The sequence below is a fragment of the Manis javanica genome, chromosome 1 (assembly GCF_040802235.1).
Source record: "Manis javanica isolate MJ-LG chromosome 1, MJ_LKY, whole genome shotgun sequence".
In the NCBI taxonomy this organism is placed as follows: Eukaryota; Metazoa; Chordata; class Mammalia; order Pholidota; family Manidae; genus Manis; species Manis javanica.
The window spans coordinates 236729650-236743646 of NC_133156.1; the positions used below are offsets into that span (position 1 = coordinate 236729650).

At 45.5% G+C, this 13997-nt stretch overlaps 1 long non-coding RNA gene across 1 annotated transcript; it reads left to right on the forward strand.

The window, feature by feature from the left end:
* Positions 1-10600: 10600 nt before the first annotated feature.
* On the forward strand, positions 10601-13369 carry LOC140850629 (uncharacterized). The gene is made up of 2 exons (XR_012133594.1): positions 10601-10803; positions 11540-13369. It is a non-coding gene; the product is annotated as an uncharacterized lncRNA (long non-coding RNA).
* Positions 13370-13997: the final 628 nt, after the last annotated feature.

The window sequence follows — 13997 nt, forward strand, 5'->3', positions numbered from 1 at the left end:
GCAATCTTTGTAAGCAGAGAGTGCTGTCTGCCTCACACAGATAAAGACGATGAGCTTAGAGAGGACGTGTGCATCTTGCGGTGGACTTCAGAGTAAAAGGAAATGCTGCTGTCATGCCCTTCGTGGGTTGTATTCTACCCATGGGAGGAGCGATGGCTTGTGCTGATTCTCTAAGGTCTCTTGCTTTTCCCGATCTCCTCTTTGGCGACGGCATTTTGGACTGGGTCTGGGGGCGGAAGTATGGCAACGGAGAAGCCACGGGGTCTACCAGTGGGCCCCGCACACGAGGGCTCATGCTGTGTCGCTGCCTTGGTCTTGGGGAGGTGGAGTACTGTTTTAGTGAGCACTCCTTGCTACTGTTCAAAGCACTCCTCCCACTTTGGGAGCTAAGCAGTCATTGTCTCCGGAGGTGTAAGCTGTAGAACAAGGAACTCAATTCTTAGCTTTTGAATTTCAAAGGGCCTGGGAGTACAGACAATACATTTGGAAGAATGCTAGCTTGGAGCCAGTTTTCCTTCCCTGTAGCCCTGAGATTAAATAAAGATTCTAGAGATTGGAGAAGAGATCTGGGAGGATGCCCAGAGCTCTATCTTCACCCACACATCCCTCGGCAGTTGTGAGTCCTCAGTTGGAGGGGGTGGAGGAGGGTCGCTACAGAAACCCCAGATATGTTTGAGAACTCCTAGAGGGCTCTTGTCACCCCTGAAGTTCCCTGGGTAGGGCCCAGGAAAACCGCATTAACCCAGTGTCCCTGGCCCCCAAGGGTGAAATATTTTCATCGCACGTTTAGGTAGGCAGGCCTGATGCAGCCCCCTCACAGGACCCTGTGCCAGCTCTCACCCATGTGTAGAAACAACAACTGCACAGAATTGACTAGGAGGCTGCTGGACCTGAAGAGGGCCCACAACCGGGACAGGAGGACTTGGAGGCCGACTGCAAGAGCTGACACCGGGAGACCGGATGGAGAACGTTTCTGTGTGTACCAAAAATGTATCCACTGAGAGATGGCAGTGACTGAGGGCTGGATGCGCTGATGCTCCCGCCCCTATTCACTGTCTGGGCAATAGGCACTACGGGGCTCTGCTGTGATCCTGTAAAGGAAGAAATGAGGCTCTGAAATTAAGTTGTCATTGTAAAAATAAACAAACTATGTTTCCTGCGCATGCAAACCTGTAGGCTGAGATTCGTCGTAGCTCCTGCCTGGGTTAACCAGCAGTGGGGTTGTTCTCCTGGTGGCATTGGCAATTAGAGTGCCTCGCCCCGGGGAGGGTTTAGGCATGCCTTTAGTGATGATGCTGCCAGTCCGTGGCAAGGAGGGTCGTGGGAGGTTGGAGGCCTGGGGTTTCATTTCTCACCTTGACCTTCACTCAGAGCATGGCCTCAGCCATTAATTCACCATGCCAGACCTCCATTTTTTTTCATTTATAAATGAATATCGGGTTAAATTTTCTCTAATGTCCCTTGAGTTTCAATTTTTTAAGACCATAAATTCAAAATCAGATGTTAAGTTCATTTCAAATGGGGAAAAGAAAACTTCTTCTCTCCCGGTACTTGTATTATCAACCGGCTCACACTCTTTTCACTTATACTCTATTTTGTGCTTACTTCTTATGCAGCCCTGTAAGCAGTCACTCAAAGTGTGTGGCCAAGGGGATTTGGTTCCATTCTATCCTGCGGCTCGCTGATGGCATCTCCTCTGTGACTGCCGAGGAAATCCTGGTGTTTGCCTTGGTCTCTTATTTTGAGTTTGGTGTTAAAATAGGCACATGCTTTATCATGTGCTGACCTACTAATGCACAGAAATCCCCAATGTCAATGGCATTTAAAAAGGGAGCCCCAGGAAGATCACAGGGTTCCTGACCCTGGTGACCACCGTTAAGAATGCAGCCTTCCTCGTTTGCATGTCTGTCCTTGGATGTAAGTGTACTTTTAAAAGTGCCATGGAACCAGGGAGACCAAAACAGAGTTGTTGATACATATGTTATTTCTAAAGCAAGTAACAATACCGAAAGCAGAAGATGTATAAATTTAGATATTTTGTATTTTCATTAATGTCCTGATTGCTGAATACATATATTTGTTTAGTTCTAGGGAATGACTGAATGAGAATGCAAGGAGAAATGGTCATAACGTATATTGTGGCCATCTTTTTATGCTTCTGTCTTACAGATGATAATCGATTGTTTGAGTTCAATGATACAAAAAGTCACTTTGCAAAAATGACAGTATTTTTTCCTTTGATTGTGAGAGCCCCTTGCCCTGCTCCAAGGTGGTGTTAGAGGCCCATGTCCCGTGCCCCTTTGGCACCCTCAATTTACCTGTCGTTTGGCACTCCCCACCTTTTCCTATGATTTCTGTTAATGTGTCTCCTTTCCACCCCAGACAGTGAGCTCCCTTAAGAGAGGAAGGTGTCCTTCCTTATTGTAACACCAGTGCCTGAAAAAGGATTGAATGGTGGATGGGTGGTGGGTGAGGAGTTGAGATGGTGAGTAGGTGACCATTATCCGGCACAATGAATCAAGAAATGTATGACGTGAAACTGTCTCAGGCGAGCTGTTTGATCAGCTGGAAACAATCTAGAGAGCAGAAGTGCTGTTCATTCTAGAATTGTTGATTTGCACACAGGTGTTAAATAAGGTAAAGACAACCACCGTGTAAACAGCTCACTTGTCCATGATGACAGGAGGCATATTTGGCCAATTATCAGCTTGCTCAATGAAACAAGTTAGGAAGTCAGATTTGGTTCAATTAAAATAGATGACCAATTATAAGAAGGATGTCTAATTTGAAACTCTGCTATGCTCACTTCAGAAATATCAAGCTCATTATCTTGTAGAAGTGGTTCTCAAACTTGGTTATAGATTAGAATCACCTAGGAAGCTTAAAGTCCCAGAAATTGTATCAGACTTCCTGTGGGTGGGAGGCAGACATCAGTAGTTTTTGAAGATCCCCAGAAGATTCCAGGGGCCATCATGACTGCCTGCCTGGCTGCTGCACATAAAAGGATCCCTGGCTAGAAACTGCAAGATGAAACTGGCCTAAATATAACAAGAACATGGTCTGAGGCTTAAAAGTGCATACTTTGAAAAAGTATTTCCAATTAATAATAAATAAAAAACACGCACGAAAAATAGAGTGAAATCGCTCTGCAAGTCAATCTAATTGTTTTGAATTCATAATTAAAATTATTATTTTAGACCCAAGTTAATTGGATTTCATGTGCTACAATGAGCTTTCTCCATGCTTGGGAAGGTGAACATGTGCACAGCACCGTATAGACGGGGACGTGTGTGTGACATGAGATGGTTTCCTGGCTTCGCTGCCACTCACGTTGGAAGCCACCGTCTCAAGTGCCACAGGTGCAGCAGGCCAAATGTTTTAATGGCCCTTCCACCCCTGGGAATTAGATTCATTCCCAGAGAAAAGGGATTCATAAATCCTAGCACTGCCTTCCAAACAGCAGTCTGGTTTCACCAGGGTGATAAATTGTTCCTATCGAAACAGACATCGAGTCTCCCAGGGAAATCATGGGCTCCACAAGTACCAACGGGAACATCTTAAGTGGCCGGGGAATCAGGTCTGGGGAAATCAGTGTCTTTCTTTTTTTTTTTTTTTTGAATCACTTTCAACCTCTCAAATTGTAAGAGGTCCAGAAGAGCAGATGAAAAGGACAATGTGATTAACTTTAAATTAAACAAACCCCATCATAAAAATGTCCCTGGAAGCACATTTGTTTGAGGGCGTGGGATTGGCCGGCAGAAAGGTGTGTGGGGTTATCTTTTATAGAGTCTTTCTGGCGGGATGCTTCGGGTGGGGAAGCCAGCTGTCAGGGAGGGGTGATTTATGGCACCTGACCCCCTGGCCTATTACCTACGATTCTCCTGTGACTGCGGTGAAGTCAGAGGGGCCTGGTGCAATGCAAATGTTATCTGGACAGAAAACCCCATTAAAGCATTACCAGCGAGTCACAGTTTATCTTAAATCATTTTCCTTTGCCAAGCAGCCAACTGGACTCTTCTGAGGGCCTAGAGATAAATGGAAGAACGGAATAGCTATGCTGTTTCTCTTTTCCTATTTCCTGACACCTCTTGCCAGATGGTAGGCCTTGCTGTGGGGGACAATAGCTTCTTCCTTCAGCTCACAGCCTGCTTCCATGTCTTCTGGAGGTTTCCTGGGCGAGAGATCTCTTGGCTGCATCCTGCAGGACCCAGCCCGCACTGGAAGCCTTTCTGCTTCCCTAGCACTTGCATGTCCTCCACTACACGGGCTCAGCGAGCAGCCCTGTGAAAGCCCAGGCAACTCACATGAACTCATGCATCCGTTGAACCAGCATTACTGAGCCCCTGCCATGCACCAGGCACTGTGCCATGGGCCCAGATGCAAGGGGAGAGCCAAGACAGGTCTGTCCCGGAGAGACCCAGATCAGTATGCTTTTCATGAAGTCCAGTGGCACCGTGAGGCAGCGGGGACCCTGGGTCTGGGGGCTGGCTTCCTGCGCAGAAGAGGACCGCGGGGCCAGCTCTCCCGGCTGGGCCTCCCTCTCCTTGCCACCCAGTGGGAGTGGTGGGAGAGGTAACACTGAGAGTTTCTTCCAATTCTGTGCACTGAAGTAAGTCAAAAGAGTTTTTTAAAAATGTGATTTCTTTTGTTCTTAATTATTAAAACAAAATACTTTCTTCATATAAAGTTTATAGGTAAAAAGAATCAGAAAGAAAATAAAATCATCATATGCTACCCCTTGGGGACACTCACCGTTTACAGTCTACTTTGGTAATTAGTCTTATGCACATAGTCCTCTAACAAGGCTGTATTTCCCCCCGCTGGTTGCCATGGCTGTATTTTCCCCATCAGTACATTTTCCTGTTCAACATGATCTTCATAATTACTAGTATTTGCAATACAGCCGGCTCTGTGCGGAGCATTTCACACATCCTGGGCTCTCCAAGCCCCAAAGGCCGGGTGAAGTAGGTACTATTTACTCACTTTACAAATGAGGAAGGTGGGGCTGACTTTGCTTATGCGGTTTGGGGAAGTCTTGCTCTGGGAAGGAGGTGTCCTGGTTGTGGGATCCCAATGTTAAGGGTTCACAGGGCACCCCTGCCCTGCACATGTCTCCCATGCCTGAACCTGAGCTCTGGGGCTTGTCCCCCATTGTCAGCCCATCAAATTGTTTCCAGTTTCCCACTATTATAAACAATATGCTGATTAAATCCTTGTTGCTAAAAATTGGCATAGGATCCAACCTTATTTTCTTCAGATAAACCCTTGCTGTAGAATTGCAGAGTCAAAGGCCATGTGAACTTTTGAATATATGTTGCAAAATCTCTCTTTTCTCAATGAACAGTTCATACTGCCTGCCAGTGTATATGTAATGCCCCAACCCAGCAATGAGCAGATGGAGGCAGCTGCTGGATGTAATGCTGAATACAAGAGGAAGGATCAGACACTCCCCAAGAGAGGCTGGGATGCCAAGGGTGGTGGAAGGCTGCTTATCACAAACCCCCAGTGTGGATAAAATGAGAGTTCCTGTGGCCAGGATTCTCACCTGGTCCTGGTTGACTAGCTCACTGCACACCTGTGGGAAATACATGGATGTTGACTCTATATAAAGAGCTCTGCCCAGTGCTCTGCGCACAACACGGTGGCAGGACTGCAAGGCTGCAGGAGAGCAGAGCAGAGGCTGGAGTGGTGGCAGCACTGAGGACAGAGGCCCAGAGGACGGCTGTGTGGGATGGCTGTGCAGAGAGGCCCAGAGGACAGCTGTATGGACAGAGGGGCCCAGAGGCAGAGACCGGCTTGCTGCCTGCAGACTCGCTCTGAGTGAACAGGATTCTAGTGACTGACCTGCCACCTGGAAATAAAGTTGGGTATAACCCTTTCACCCCAAGAATGTTTTGCTGTTAATTTTTTTGGTCACACTGAATCCATAGCAAACTTGCCCGGGATTGGAACCCATTGACAAGACACCCAGCTACCCAGATTTGCCAGTATTGGGGACCCTGGGTTTCTAGCAGGTAAAAGGACAACTTCATAGGTTATAGGTCTTACCCAGAGACATCAGCTAAAGTTACTGACATTGCACAAATGCTGCCTTTTCATTTGCCTTGAGTTAAAAAAATAATACATGCCTTTACTGTCTTCTCCCCTGTAGCCAAGCCTGATGCTTATGCCAACTTTTCCCATGTAGAAATGTCAGATGAAATTCCAGTGCCATCGAATGAGACCTTTATTCTTCCACCTGCACATTATGACTCTAATAAACACGTTATCAGCTCATGAAAATGATGGCAAACAGGTGACTGAAGGATTTGATAAGTCAGCAGCAAAGATTAACAGTTCGTTTCAGAGAAAGCTGTGAGAGGCTCCCCTATTTAAAACAATCGTGGCATGTGAATTTACAGCACTTAAATCATTATCAGCAATTAGTTCTTGTCAAAAAGGTTGCAGCTGGCTTCAATTACAGGTAAGAGTTTTATAATTTGAATGTAGTAGTGCGTTTGATAAGTAGGACTTGGAAGAACACCCTTAGGGAGATTTACAATTTGAGGAAAACTTCAAGATATTTCAAAATTGAAAAATTCATCATTTTCAGCAATGCTTTGTTTTTAACATCTATTGTTATGCTTCTAGAAAAGTTTCCATAGACTTCATCCTTCAGCTGTTTTCTTTTGTAACAGAAAAATTACTGATGATTTAAACATTGCCTTTTAAATTACAAAAGGACTACAGACACTTTATTAAAAAATTCTGAGTAGCACAAAATAAAAATAACTCTTTCTAGATATCCCCTCATCCTCAGTCCTCCATGCACCAAAGATATGCACGTATAAAAAATTCTTCTAGAAATTGCCACCATAAATTTATCTAGAATATCTTTACTCCTACATCTTGATCAATCAACTTGACTGTGTGTACTAACTCTGAACTAGGAAAAATATGGATGTAATGCCTTTAAACATTCTTCAGTCTCTCACATGTTAATTTTTGCTGATGATGGATTTTTAAAGTATTTTTGTAGCTTCAGAACTTGAAGTAAAATGCTTACTTATTTCTTGATCTATCAACTTTAGGTTTGTGCCATTCTAATAGGTGTTCAGTAATATCTCGTTGATTTAAATCCTTGATATATGATGTATGTAGCATCTCTGCATAGGCTTATTTTCCATCTGCATATCTTCTTTGGTAAAATGTATGTTCAGCTCTTTTGCCCATTTTTTAATCAGTTGTTTTCTTATTGTTGAATTTTAAGTGTTCTTTGTATATTTTGGGTAACAATCTTTCTCAGCAATGTGTTTTTCAAATATTTTCTCCCGTCTGTGGCTTGTCTGCTCATTCTCTTGACAGTGGCTTTTGCAGAGCAGTTTTTAATTTTAATGAAGTCCAGCTGACTATTTCTTTCATGGGCCGTACTTTGGGTGTTGTAGATCCATCAACTTTAGATATTATCTTTTGATTCTCCATTAAGAAAGGGGAGAAAATTAGCATCTTTATAATCCCACTTTGTAATTTTTTTCCTCTTTGCACAACTATGCCATTCTATTCTTATATTGTCATTACATTTTTTATATTATATTTATATGTGGTACTGTGTAAGTTTTCTATGCTTCTAAGGATCAATTTTAAAAATGAAAAGTTAAAGAAATAGCATTTATAGTATGATTAACATATTCTTCACTGTAAAACAGATAAAGAGTTTTTCTATTATATCTGTTATTAAACGGATGCTATCTGAGGGATAATCTTCCAAGAATTAAGATTAAATGTACTTTTCTTTTCCTAAACTCCAGCTATTGCTCAAAACTAGGGTACCTTTAAATTTGCTTCACATTTAGACCATGTATGTTTTGTATAGTTATCTTCCCCTCCCTCGCACGCCTCCCATCCCAGGTGTGTCTTGTTTTCTTTTTTATAACCATTGTTTTTGTTTTGTAACCACATGTGTCTGTCATGTCCTTTAGACCTTTCAGGATCTTAATCATACAATGTACATAATTGGTTTTCCTGTCTTGGAGACCTTCTTTGCTGGGCCCTCTTGCTTTCTCTTTTAACTGGTTCATTGCTTTCTAGACACACTGCACAGCTGTCAACCTTAGAGTTCTTTCCTTTGATCTCCTCCTTAGTTCACTTTTAGTTAAATTTTACAACATTTTTTTTCTTGAGTTCCTTTTTCATTTTGGCAGAGTGTAACATCTCTCTGTATCACAGTTTCTTCATCTTTAAATTTAAGATAAAAATAATGTCATAGGGTTGATGTGACTATTCGAAGATGTGAATAGTACCTGCAAAGTGCTGAGAAGAGTACCTTCAAAGTATTTACTGCTCTGCAATTTTCTCAGAAATGGAAGTAAAACTCTCTGAGTCCTACAACTCTTAAAATATCTTGATTTTTCACTGGTCTCCTTGGTTGGTTGTTTGGAATAGAATTTCAGTTTCAAATTAACTTTCCCTTAAAATTTGAATGTCTCGTTCCTTTATCCTCCAATATTCATTCTATTGATAAGTCTGAGGTCAATTTCACTCTTGACCTTTGTAGGTAATATATATTTTTTCTTTTAGAGGTATCTAGGGTCCTTGTTTTATCTCTGATATTATGAATGTTAACAGAACATAGTAGGCTTTTTTTTTATTCCCTTTCCCTCATCCTGCTGGGTACCCAGAATGCTGCTGCTTTTTGAAAGATCATGTCTATCTTGAGTTTAGAAATAGTCTCCCATTTTATTTCTCTATTTTCTCCTCTCTATTGTCTTGTCTGCTTCTGGAGAACTCTCTTAAGGATCCCTTTAGGATTTTAAGAAAAATTCTCTTCTAATAATTCTCTTTTCACTGGGATCAGTTGTCCATTTCTTTCTCTGGAATATTTTCATTTTTCTTCTCAAATACCTGATGATTATTGGTTGAATCTTCATGAATGGAGGTCTGTGTTGGTGACTAAAGGTAGTTGATGTGGTTTCCTTTGCAAATATGTTGGTTTGTATAAAGCAAAACCATCTCCCTCTTGACCTGGAAGGCTGTTTGCAGGTTCTGCTCTCACAGGCAGTTCTGGTGGCAGAAATGCTCCCCCTGAGGTACTAAAACAGAGAGCGGGCAGGCTTGAGGCCTTCCACGTAGCCACTTACCCCAAATTATCCCAATTCCTTGGAGTCAAAAAATAAATCAAGTAAAATAAGGGCAGTTATTTAGTTATCTCACAATGCACATCTGTGTGCTGACTGGATTCTATACCTTCCATTGTTGAGGGGAGAAGGCAGCAAACACACTTCCCGAGACTGAACTACGATGAAGGGTCACCTACGGAATTTGCAGATCGGTCATAAATGTTTTTGGAGATGAGGCACCACTGCCCTTCTGCACTCATGGTTGCCTATGATTCCTCCGTCTTTTTTGCTCACTGAAGCTGATGGCCTGGTGGGCCTTCCTGTGTGCCCCTCCATTCGTTTCCAGGGGCAGCATTCATTCAATGGCATCACTTATTCAGATGCCCTTAGCTCAGGCAATGTGCTAGTCTCTCCTACCTTGTCCTCATCTCTGGAATTCCTTGCAATGTTCTGATCCTTCTATAATCTCTGGTGTTAGTCATCACCTCTGCGCTGATAAATCTCCCTCTCTAGTGCATGTCTCTCTTGAGCTCTGCTTGGGGGTGAGAGGGTTCCATCCCACAAGCTTCTCCCACTCACAGGTCCAAAGCTGAGGTCATCATTTTTCCTGCTCTCTTCTTCCCAAGTCCCTGTTTTGGTCTGTGGTTCCCTGTCTATCCAGGAGCCCAGCCTTAAAGCAGAGACGTCGCACACAGAGCCAGTCTTTCATCTACTACTCTCAGTACGTGTGTAATCCTGCCTTTCTTAGCCAATTCGGGCTGCTGCTGGAAGGCTTAAAACAACAGATATTTATTTCTCAGAGTTCTGGAGGCTGTAAGTCCTCAATTTGGGTGCCACCATGGGCAGGTGAAAGCTTTCTTTCTGGGTGGCAGAAGTATGACTTACAGCTGTGTCTTCACCTGGCGAAGAGAGATCACCTGCCTGTGTCTCTTCTTATAAGGGCACTAGTCCCATCATGGGGCTGCACCCTTATGACCTAATCACCCCCAAAGACCCCCCACCACCTAACACCATCACAATGGGAATTAAGCTTCAACTCATATGTTTTGGGGGGATACAAACATTCATCCCATAACATGGTTTGTGTCTTAACTCTCTGCCACATTTGTCCCCTTGTCTGTCTTCTCGTGCTGGGTTCAGGTCCTCATTGTCTTTGGTCTGCATGGGCTCATAGATGCTTTCTCTCTACATATATGCATCTCTTTCAGTACATTCTTCATGTACCCAGAGTGACCTTGAACTGACCTTGTGGCTCTTGCTGCAAGGCCCTTTGTGTGGAACCAGATCTGTCCTCTGCTCTAAGCATCCTCAGCACTCACACCTGATCCCCAATCCTTTATGCTCCAGTAATAACAACAGCAGAGCTCTCCATGGACAGGTTTTTATCTCTTTCTTTCCTGTTTTATTCACCACTGACCTCCAGGGTCTAGACATAGACTGACATAGAGTTGGTGTTCAATAAACAGGGTAAAAACACTCTGTACCTCCTCCCAACCATCCATCATGTGCTTTCTCCCCAGATCTTGCCCCAATCTTCTGGTTTTTCTTCTTTCTCCCGAGCAACCATCCAGGTGTCCCACACTAATGCAAAGTTCCCTGGTTGTCCTTCCTGACAGCAGCGGAGAAGAATGCATCTGCCACATGTACGCTGCATCCCCTGGGCCTGAGGCGGTGTTGACCTGCTCTAGTAAGGCTACTCCCCCAGCAGGTATGAATGGGGTTGCTTTGCTGAGCTTGAAAATGTCCACTGCCATCCTGTACAATGTGTTGGGATGTTCTAGGGGCCAGGATGGTGAATCAAATAGGCACGTGCGTGCGGGGCTCACTCCTGCATCTCCTAGGTCTTTGATCCCTGTCATTTCCCCTGGGGTGTAACATTGTTTTGGATTTCCTCTCTGTAGGCATGTGTGTGTGGTGGCGCAATTCAGAGGCCTCCACTCAATTTTCCCCACTGAGCTCTTACTTCCTGCTCCCAGAAACAATGTAGTAGTTCTAACGTCTAAAGTCTGTCTGATTCATACAATTCTGGGCCAGGAAGGTGGTCAGGGTTGGGTCTGTGGACCCAGGAGAGCCAGTTCGAGCCGAGCCTTGATAACGGGCCCCACCTGCCTCCCCTTAACACAGGGCTCAGGGGCACACCTCAGGTCCCTAGTTACCAGTGCCATCTCGAATCTGTGCCCAACAGTCCTCGGAGGGTCTGGGGGTTCCTGTCCTCAGGGTGCGGTACCTGAGTAAATGGGTGTGGCCTCTTTGGGAGGAGCTGGGCCCCATTCACACATACACTTGCTGGGATGCTTCAGGTCCTACCCCCAGGGGACCTACTTGTCCTTCAGTCAGTGAGATCCAGGCCTGAACACTGGCTCAGGCCCAGATACAGGTCAGGGCTGGAAATGGGCATTTGTGGGTGCTGTCTCCTTTAGCCTCTTGCATTTTTTTATTTTTAGTGGACAGATGGAGCAAGACCCTTTTGGACACTGATCTCACCACCCCAGGCCTGCTGGGTTTAGTACTTCCTCTGGCTCAGGCCTGCCTGGCTGCCCCTGCAGTGGTGCTGCCCACCTGTAGTTTGCCCCCCTCGTTCCTGTTGTTTGACGATTCCACCTGACCTGTTTCCACAGGGAGTCCAGTTCTGTAGCAACAGGACAGCCGCCGCTGAGCTTTCCCGCAGCGCGCCTCTCCACGACACACCATCTCTCAGCCTGACAGGCGGGGCATCTCCTGGGCTCTCGTGTGGCACACGGTCGGTTGGTCTCTGACCCTGTGTGTGATGTGTGCTCTGGAATGCCTGCTTGCTCCCTTCCTCCACTGTCTGGATCGCAGTCTTGGCATTACTGCTTCCCTTTCTAACTTTCTCCCAGTTACTGCGAGCCACCCCAGCAGTGTGTCAGCACTGCCTGGGGGCCTGCCAGAGTCTAACACTATTATGGAAGACTGTGCCCACACGGGCGGCTCCCTATTGCCTACTAGGTTCTGCCCATCTTGATCCATCCCCAGCCGTTCCCCTGGGGCTGTCAGCACTGCTTGGCCCAGTCCTGCAGCTTCGTCCCAGAGCAGGCCCAGTGCTCCCCTGCCAGGGGCTACTGTGACTTGAGCCTCGTCATCTGTTGGTGGGAGGGCCCAGCGGTGCACCTGCTGCTTGCGGGCCAGAGGCCTCTGCAGCATTTCCAAGCAAAGGAGGAGCTCAAGCCTTGGACGAGAAGAGAGGGCCACTTCTGCAGGCCCAGAGGGGCCTGGGGGACTTCCGTGAGCTCTGACCCAGAAGTCCCTATTCCAAGTATCAGGGTCCTGCTCCCTTTCAACCAGAGCCCTCCTTTGGCGCGGAGAACCTCACCTTCTCTGGAGCTCTGCAACCCTTGTAATCAAGTCCTGAGCCTCATCTTCAGCTTTTCCTGCCCTCTGGCTAGAAGAGATGAAAGTCACCTACGCTTCCAGGGGGGCGTCTGACCTGCATGCTTCATCTTCAGTTGACTTGGTGACCCTCAGGCTTTCACTGTGGCCAATAAAGGACACCCTCAGCACCAGCGATCCCATTCCATTAGCCCCATAATTGCCCCTTCCCAGAACTTCTCCTACGTCTGATGCTGTACCTGTCAGGGTGTTCACGCCCTTCCGTGGTATCTGACCCAGTTCACCAGCAGAAATGGTTTTAACACTTGCACCATGACAGTCTGCCAGGGGCCTTCGGTATGCCATGTGCCCCAGGGCTGGGCGCTTCGTGGACGAATGCTGTGCGCTCCAGCGCTGACTTCTGTCTAAACTGCTGTTTGCATATCTGGGATGGATTGTGTGCTTCGGGACTGGAAGGAGGATGCCAAGTGCCCTTCAGCCTGGGTTCTAATGAAGAGTGCAGGGCACACGTGCATTCTCACTGGTTTGAAAACACATTTGTGCGTATATCCAGAGGCAAGGATAGACACTGCCAGTCCCAACGGTGGTGATCCTAGTGGGAACAAGCAGATATGCTGGGCACCCAGGGGCCAGGAGTGCCGCTTCCACCACCCAGAAGAGAGAACAACCTTAGGCCAAAGGTGGACTCCTTTTAAAAACTGAAGTGGCTAAAGACTTGGAGAAATGAAGATGGAGAAAGAGGATTTGAAGAACCTGGTAAATAAATAAATAGCCTTTGTGTTTCCTAGGATAAAAAATATATAATTAGCCCTTTAAATCTCATCATCAAACTCATAAAGCACATTATTCTCTATCAACTGCCTTTGCAAAGACCTTGGAACAATTTCTTGAGACAAGGCACATGATGCTGCACTCCCAATCCTGACCCAACCCACCCCACTCACCATCTCCTTTCTCCTGCCTCCCCCCTTCCACACATATCCACTGAGTGCCCACCCCATGCTAGGCACTATTTCAGTCCTGGGATCACACACCCAGAAGGGCCTTTTGTCCTTTCCCAACAGCCTCACCGGTGTAGGAATGACTCAGAACTTGAGATTTCCAAGCCCCATTCTGGCAGATCCCCTCTCTGATGCCTCCAGGTCTCTTTACGTGGGTTTCCTTGTTCATATAATGATGGAATAATACTTTACATGGACTTAAGGAGCACCAGTTAGTATTTATAAAGTATGTTGAACACGCAAAGAATAAAATCCACCAAATGTGAACTCAGATTTGAACACATTTTACTGAGTTTCAGCAATTCTAGTGTGCTGGCCTGGCAGGGCCTCATAGGTATTCAATGTTACCAACTGCCTGTCTTTCCTCATATTAAAGACAATCTCATTTAGGAAAATTCACGCTTTAGAGTTATCCTTCACCCAGCAAATCACATAGACAGAGGCACAGACATGGTAGCTTTCTTTTTCTAAAATGCAAGAGCCAATGCATATAGCAATTAATTTTTTGTTTACTTGAAACTTTCACATACAAAATGTTTAATTTTCGCATCCA